The sequence below is a fragment of the Alligator sinensis genome, unplaced genomic scaffold (assembly GCF_000455745.1).
Source record: "Alligator sinensis unplaced genomic scaffold, ASM45574v1 scaffold325_1, whole genome shotgun sequence".
NCBI lineage: Eukaryota > Metazoa > Chordata > Crocodylia > Alligatoridae > Alligator > Alligator sinensis.
Genome location: NW_005842118.1, coordinates 1,992,397 through 2,001,083, shown reverse-complemented (window position 1 = coordinate 2,001,083; position 8,687 = coordinate 1,992,397). Strand labels below are relative to the sequence as shown.

At 40.4% G+C, this 8,687-nt stretch overlaps 1 protein-coding gene across 1 annotated transcript in view; it reads left to right on the top strand.

Annotated features, from left to right (window-relative positions):
• Nucleotides 1-8,687, top strand: part of CTNNA3 (catenin alpha 3) — a 1,539,787-nt gene that overhangs the window by 97,025 nt on the left and 1,434,075 nt on the right.

Here is an 8,687-nt window from a genome sequence, read left to right as displayed (position 1 = left end):
AGGCCTGCCCCCCCTCCTACTTGCTCCCCTCCCATCTGCCCCTTCTGTTACCTGTCCCCACTATGCCTGTACCCTCTGGTGTTTGCCTCCCCTGGCATGTGCCGCCTGCCGCTCCCCCCTCCCCCCGCTGCCTGCTCCTTGTTGCTGCTTACTGTCATGGCTCCAGCTCTGGTTCTGGTCCTGGACATAGAGTACATGGTTGTTCTGGCCCCTTCCTAAGCATACAGTGGCTGGGGTAGTGGTGGTAGCTCCAACTCTGGCCCTGGCCCTGGCCGGGGTAGAGTTGGAACCAGGGCTTGAGTCAGAGGTTCCACCACTGTTGTTTCTGCTGCACAATTGGGCAGGGGCCAGAACAACAACTCACCATCTCCCAGGCCAGAGTGAGGCCAGAGCTGGAGCTGTGACTGAGGCTAAGTGGTGGTGGGGAGCTCTGACTGCAGCTCTGTCTTCTACTCTGAGCCTGCGTCATGGCCAGAGCAAGAGCCCAGGTGCAGCAGTTGCCTGCTTCTAACTTGTACTTGAATCTAAGATAAGACTTTAATGAGTAAAGAAGTCTTGTCTTAGATTTTAGTAAATAGAGTAGATGAGTAGGTAAAGTTAAGAAGTGAGGCAAATGGTTGTCTCGGGTTCTTTGAGACTTTGAGTGTCTCAGGCTCCTAGCACACATTCATTCAATGGTGTGATGGGATCTGATCCCTGATCCCAATAATTGTGCCTCTTTCCATGTCACACTTGCCAGCCTTCTCCTGTGCCAGCAAGCTGGAAGCCAGGTGCTCACAACCCAGCTGAATCTGAGTGATCCTAGGGCTGGGAATGACAATGAGCTGATTGTTGGTCCCAGCTCCAAGACTGCACAGGAGTCTTGAGCCAGCTGTTGTTACCCTGCCTCACAATCATTGAGAGGCATGATGAAAACCAGCCACAAAACTGTTACGCACCTTTTGTGGAATATTTTTGTGGGTTGTTTCCTGTTTGGTGAACAATTAATCCCACGAATATGTGGGAGGGTTACTATTTATAGATCAATAAATGGGTTAATTGCATCTTAATTATAATGTCTGCCAGGGGCCTTAGTTCTTCTGCTGGCAGAAGTCAGATATTACAAGCTGAGAAGCTGCTTGCAGGAATTCTCTAGCAAGAGAAGATGCAGGAGACAGAACTCTAGTCAGGGAGAAACTATTTTGGTGAAAAGTGGAGAGTAAGATCCTAATCTAGCTCTTATGATTATTTTCTCCTATTTCTGTCTGTTCAACCTATGATTTCCATTTATATGATTTTTCTTGCTTGTGTAACAAATCTTTTTGCTATTTCTTATATCTTACTGATTGTCTGTGGTAAACATGATTTCAGAGCAATTGATGAGTGAAGGCTTGTCATGCTTGTGTGGGGCAAGGAGCTATAATACTTTATGCAAAATGATAAGGGCATGACCCATAAACTGGCAATAAACTTTCTGCTGGAGCTGTAAATCCTAGATTGAGATAGTCCAGTGAACCTTAGTTCCTCCTAAGAAATTAGTGCAGAAGCAAATCTTAGTTTGTTCTTAGAGGACAGACAGCAGTATAGTAGAGAGAGGTGTGGAGCTGAAGGGCATTCTGGGGTTATAATACCACCCCGGTTTGTGACACCAGTATAGGCACACACTTAAAGAGGAAAACGTTTTTTAATGGCAATTTTCTGTGGTAAACAAATGTAGAAGGTACTTCAATAATATTCACCATAGTACCAGGTTATGGATGGGGGCCCTTTTCAGCCCCTTGAATCATGAATGGAGAGCCTTATATTTCTGTTTCCTTCTATTTAACATCATCTTAAAATGCTTACTGATTTAGGCTGCTGTTATGCAAATTGTTACATACTCCTGTTGATCCTAATGTCAAAATACTGCCCTATTAGATAAACAACATTAATTGTTTCTACTTCAGCTCATTATCTGTTTTAATCCTAATGTTCTATATAAATAACTTTTTTTCTTTTTTTGAATTGCATGATTGCAGATGCCAGTATCACATCTCTGTTAAACAGATTTTGTAGGCTGAATATAGTTTTCAGATATTTTCCTGCAGATATTTTACTTCTGGTCAGTTTATATCTTTAAGCAGAAACTAGTTTGTTTCTTTATTTCTAGCATCTTCAGTTTACAATCAATAAACTGACAGAAATGCCAGAATCTACTTATTGTGATGTGTCCAGGAACAAACAGATCACCAAAGGCTAGACTGTGATAGTCTGGCTTGCATTGAATAGTCCCTGGTTTTAGTGGGATTATTTGTAGAGTTAGTGGGAACTCAGTGGAAGCAAGGGAATCAGATTTCATGAGAGCTTTGGAAGGAATTCTAGAACACTGTCTTACAATAAAGGGTATTTTAATGACTCCTTTGAAGTATCCATCATTGGCAATTTTTGGACACAATATAGGATAGATCCAAGACATAACAGGATAGATCCATGCCTTGGGCAGTGACAGTGTACACAGCAGTACCAGCTGTTGCAGTGGCCTCTTCCTGCCCCACAAAAGTTAGTGCCTGGGGCTGCTGCCCTGGCTGCTCCCCTTCAGTTATACTACTGGGCTAGAAGGATCATTGGTGTTCTCTGGTATAGAAATTCTTACAGTGTAAATATGTAATTTGTCAGTTGTAAAAGAAATTTGGAAAATGACCTATTTCTGACATTTTTCATCAATACTTTATTACATTTTTATATAAATAAATAATTCATAATCCTAAAGGCACTGCTAATATGTTTAAGGTACGAAATTACTAAAATTGGGCAGTATTCTAGAGTATAGATCCAATATTTCTAATGACTTTGAGTCACTTCTTTCATTGGCAAGTAAGAGCTAATAATCATTTTAATCGCAAAATAATGTAGAGGATTGTTCAGAAATTCTGAATTCTTTATAAAGACTTCACTTAAATTTTCTTCTCTTCTGCTCCATTGTTTAAATGCAGTTTTCATGAAGAGCACCAGATTGCTCCCACTGTAGACTGAATTCCTCTATTAATTTTATTGAACACAACTTGCAGTACAAGATTATCTGCAATGCTCTGTACTCTCCACTCAGTACTCAGTGGCATGTCCCTTGCACACCTCTCCTCCCATCTCCCCACCACCCCATGCCTGCCCATTGCTGCTGCTGTCCCTGGCTGACCCAGGGTGGAGAGAGTTGCAGAGCTGCTCCTTCCCCGCTTGTGCTTGGGCCATGTGGGGAGCCAGGCTCAGCTGGGAACAGTGGCAGCAGTGGTCTTCTGGGGAGACCAAAAGGAGAGAAGGAACCTGCCTGCTGCTGCTATTGCCACTTTGGGTGGAAGTGGGTGATTCTTACTTCAGGAAGTCCCCAGTCACTGCTCCCATGGTGCAGTCTGAAATGGCAATGTGGCTATACCACTCCACCTGCTCTGAATCTGCCACTGAAGCCATGCCTTTTGTCCTGGAGGGAAGAAGTAAATTCTCCATGTCAATTCAGTCCCTGGCCTGTCTGAGTGTGCCAACAATGGTATCAGTTATAATAGTGCCCTTTCGTGTTGATATATATTTATTAATTAAGAAATGGATTGAAAATACCAAATAGTTTTAAAATGTGCCAGTGACCAGCCATTGTGCAATAACAATTTTTGGCCACTATCAACCTGAGACAGATTCAATTACAGTTAAGAGTTCCTAATTAATCCTGATTTTACTCTTTTCAAAATCTTTAAGTTTCCTTTTTTATATTTTAGAACCCTGTCCCAGGCGGACAGCCACCGGGGAGCAGGAAACCTTCCCTGTGGGGGAACTCAGGACAGGGGCAACCCAACCCCACTTGAAAAACCACAAAATCAGGGGTCACTTACCCACTTTAGGCTGCCAAATGCAGGATGGGCTGCACTGGGAGGAAACACCCGCATGGTTCATCAGCCACGCTCATCTCCAGCTGGAGCTGGCACAGGCAAATGACTTCATTAATGAGTGCTGTCTGGCCAGGATAAAAGCCAGCATCAGCGCAGAGAAGGGGAGAGCGGTGGAGGCAGCCGGGGCTGAGTGAGCTCTCCACACTGGCCGCAGGCAGCACTGGTGTGCAGTGGTGGACCCAGCTCCAGGAGGAGTGAAGGAGGACCCCAATGAGGGCAGAGACCTGAAGCAGCATCAAGGGATGAATTAAGCTACAGGCACTGGGGCTGTGGGGGTGGAAGGGCTGGTTAGCCAAACCCTGCCCCGCTTTTTCAGCCTTCTTTTCTTTGTGTCCTTTTTGCCATTTTAAAGTGCCGTGTCCTTTTGTCATTTTTTTTCTTTGGATCAGTTTTTTCTTTTTTATCTGGATGGGGTGTGGTTAATGCTCCAAGGATGGGAGCTGCCCCCAGGGCCTGACAAACAGTCGGCAGGCTGTCGACATGACATCCAGGAGAATTGGGTACCCAGCCACCCCTGGAGCCCAGCGGCCAGGCAGTACATCAAAATCCAGGAAGTGTGAGGAGCAGGGATCAGTGAAGACCAGAGGTTGGCATATAGATGGGGTATAGGGGAGGTGGAGCCACATGAATATTTGCCAGGAAATGTAACTGATCCTGAGGAGTCATCAACGGGGGACCCCACCACTGAGGATCCATTCAAAGTTGCAACAGGCGAGTTTTGGGGTTTTCCCCGATGTGATCAAGGACCCCTCCAGAGGTCACATGACCCCACACAGTGCCCAACACCAGCCGCACGCACCAAGGCAGCACGGGATTGGGTATTCAAAACGATTTTCACAAACCCTCTTTGGAAATTTCAGTTTTCCTTAATGTGGACCAGGTTTAGAAAGTTCCCCATGGTTTCTGCAGTATGGAAAGCAGACCTTGTCTTTGCTGTATCAGTTTCAATATGGTGAATATTTACTAGTGCAAATCATTTAAAAACACAGTACTTTTAAAATATGCCTTTAAAATATTCTTTTGAATCTCTTCTAAACTATGGATAGCACTAAAATACTGTCCTGTTCCACATGAGAATCTAAACTGTACATCTGTCATTTATCATCTGAGAGGAGATGAAAAAAATCTTTACCTTTCATTTCCATGGCTCTGAGCTTTTGTACTTTTCATAAACTAAAATCAAGACCTTTTGATCATTGAATCAAAATTACTCTTAAAGACTATGAATTAATGAAATTCATTACACAATGAATGAAATGAAAATGCTGACCAAGGAAGAGATTTTGTTACATACATAAAAATGAAAGAAAACGAGCCAGCAAAATGAAAGAGTTTGCAGAGTATTTATCAATTCCAAATTACATATTTATTGTACTGCATGAATTATAATATATGGCATACATAGATCAGAGCTATTTTTAAAATGCATAAATTGAAGTGTTTTTGAAAATTAATAGTATTGATCACTCAGTAGAACTGGGTTTATTACCACCCTGTGAAACACTTTAAAGCTAGTTTCTCTCTGGTAAAATTGGATCTTACAGGTAGGCTTTCTCCACCTATTGTACTGGCAGAAAAGCAGGCTGGTTTGTTAAGCTTTAATTTTACTATAAAGTTATTGGATACAAAGTAAATCAGAAATAATAATAATATGATTAGCTGTCAGAACTCCTGTCACAGTATCACTTATATCATTCTGAATTTACTGGAATAAACAATTAACATGTAGAAGTGTGTTTACAGCTGTGCTGCAAATAAGAATTTTTTAATTTCTGGCTGACAGAAAAATAAAATTTAATTTTGCTCCAGATTGACCTAAAATGATAACTTTCTACTCCTCCCAACAAAACAAAAGGCTGAAAAACTTGTTATAGAGTTAACTAAACATCTTGTTTGACATAAATAGTTTGATCCAACTGTTTAGTTTAGCTTTGGGGTTTTAGCCTTAAAAAAAAAAAAGTAAATTTCAAAGGCAAACATTAGTTTTAAAAGAAAAAAAATCATTCCTAAAAAAAAGGTTGAAATGAAACTTTAATTCTATTACAGTGCATACATATTTTAAAGTTATTATTTGTCATGAATTCATGAATTGTTTCAGTTAATTAGAATATGATTTTTTTTGGCAAAAAATTTTCACCAGCACAATTTTCAATACTATTAAGAGTAATTAGGTGAATTAGAAAAATACTTGACTTCAGTAAGCAATCAACTTTATTGAAACTGCCTAAGATGGAGGAGAAGAGTTTCAGGCTTTTCCATGACCCTAAGTTCTCTACTAGATATCAAATACCGGTAATACATATTACAAGATCAGCAGAGACTCAATTACTGATTAGACTCTGATGGTATAATACTGCTTTTAGCTGCTCATAATTATGACACATTCAATGGTGACAGATTCATTGCTGAGATTTAAGAACCAAATTAATTACTGAAAACAATGTGGTATGACAGAGGAAAGTATATTTCATCACATCCATATAATGTAGCTCACATAAAAGTCTGCCTCCTTAAACAAAAGAATATAGATTTGAGGGTTTTTTTTGGTTTTTTTCAAAGGATGGGGGCAGAGGTAAATTGATATGCATCTGTCTCTCTAATTTATGCTCTATTTTAGAGTCCAAAATCTCCGCGTTTAATTAACTATTGAATCACTATTGTGAACATTTTGGATAGACTAAATTCTGCCCTATGCATCAAGTCCTTTGAGTCAGTGGTACATTTTCAGCCTCATTCACTTTAGAAGTGATGCTCAATATTGTTTAATTAAGTGAATTAATAGAATGATAGAATTACTTGAATTTATTGATCAGAAAAGAGAAACAAGAAGGTAACAAGTGCTGAAAATTTTATTCAAAGAATCCTGACAGCACGTCTTTCCTCTAATCTATTTCAGATTCTGCTGTTCTAGCATATTGTATCTTCCTTTGTTTCTCATTGTCATGTTTTCAGATTTACTGTTTAGGTCTATATATTTTTCAAAAACTCACCAGTAGACCCAGTAATCTTGATAAAATACTAACTTGGAATTATTTAAAACTTGGTTGTCAGGAAAAGAGGAATGACAATGGTTAGAAGTAAGAAGCAACATGGCAAATTGGGTTTCTTTGGGCAGAGCACTATGCTTCTTTTCCTCATTCTTTTGGTCCTCCCTTTTGTTAGTCAGAGAAGAATGAGGTAACATGCTACATTGGGCACTTACATACCCTGTTGTGTTACAGTGCATTACAGAGATGTGTATTTTTTGTGGCACCATTTTGATATTTTGTATTGATGGAAAGTAATCTCAAAAATCCAATGTTAAACATGAATGTAGGTACTTTTCAGACTATAGGTTCTGATCTCAAAGCCCACTGAAAATAATTGAAGTCCATAGAAAAACTAATGCATTCCAGGTTAAACCCATGACAAGGGAGGACTCTCAAAATGAAGACACTTGAGAGAGTTGTAAAGGAGATGCTGGGTATGCCTACATATATGTTTTAATGTGCAATAGCATTAAAGCATGTGTAGATGCAGCAAGTATTGTCCTGTTTCCCTTCAATTCAAATGGATCTTTATTTACCAGCCAGCCAACAGAATTGAATTCTCACTACTACTACTTAGGTCAGTACATGCCTTAGGGAAGACAGATATGAGTTATTCATGTGACCGAGTAACTATTTCCCCTTCCATAATTTTGGTGGTAGACTTTATTTCTGTATATTGTGAAAAGATAATGCAGATTCTAAATGATTACTTGGAAACCAGGCATTTAAAGTGTCCATCCTCTGTACTGTAGGATGAGTGTGCTGTTATAGTGTCACCACAACTAAGAATTGTCCCATAATTCTAGCTCATGTCAAGACTTTACAAACCTTGGATTTCCTAGAAACACTGAGATATGACCTAATAATGACTTTTTTATCCTATCAAACTGGTGCTAGGCAACAGGTATCCATAGCTACTACAGGAGGAATTATGAGGCATCTGTCTCTCCACATACTGTGTGGGAGCCACTGAAGAAGAAACATTTGACTTCTGCTGTGACAGAGGTGGCACAGACCTATCTAGAGAACACTTGTAAAATGTGGAGAGGTAGCAAGCCACAATACAATGCATTCAAAAAAGCAGGAAGGGAACAACCCTGTAACACCTTGTGAGGAAATGAGGAAAGGGGGTTTACCAGAAGCCCAGTGGAAAGGAGAAAAACAGTTTCTTTCTGAAGAAGAAAAAATGAAGGAAGAACTTGGAACCCGACCAAGACCCAAAGCAGCTTTGTGGGTAGAGTGTGTGAGAGTAAGAGAAAAATGAATTGCATTCTCTGAGGCGCACAAATCTGGAGTGATAATGAACACAAACTTGCCCTGAGACAGGTGGGTTCTGAGTTCTGGGCAAGTGTTTACACATCCAGATATGAGAAAATATTAAAGGATTTGGATTTATTTTAAACAGGAAAGAGGAGGCTTTTGAGGTCACTCAATAAATGCTTTTATTATGACAAAATAATTTATAAAAATGATGGCAATAGCTTTTACACATAGGAATAGAATTAAATAACTGCAAGGCAAATCTCAAAGTAGAAAGGTGGTAAATGGGAAGCTGAGGGTATGTTTACACCACTTATTTGGTGCTCCTGTAAGGACTGCTCTCAAGCATGCCTTGCCCACTCCCTCCTACTCTCACTAAACCCATGCCAACCCCAAAAATGAGGCAGTAAAGCTGATTTAGGGACTGCTTTCTGCTACTGGCATAGGCATGCTTGAGAGGTAATTGGAGGAGCCTCCCTTCCCCTCTGCATGGCTTTGCCCCCTCATT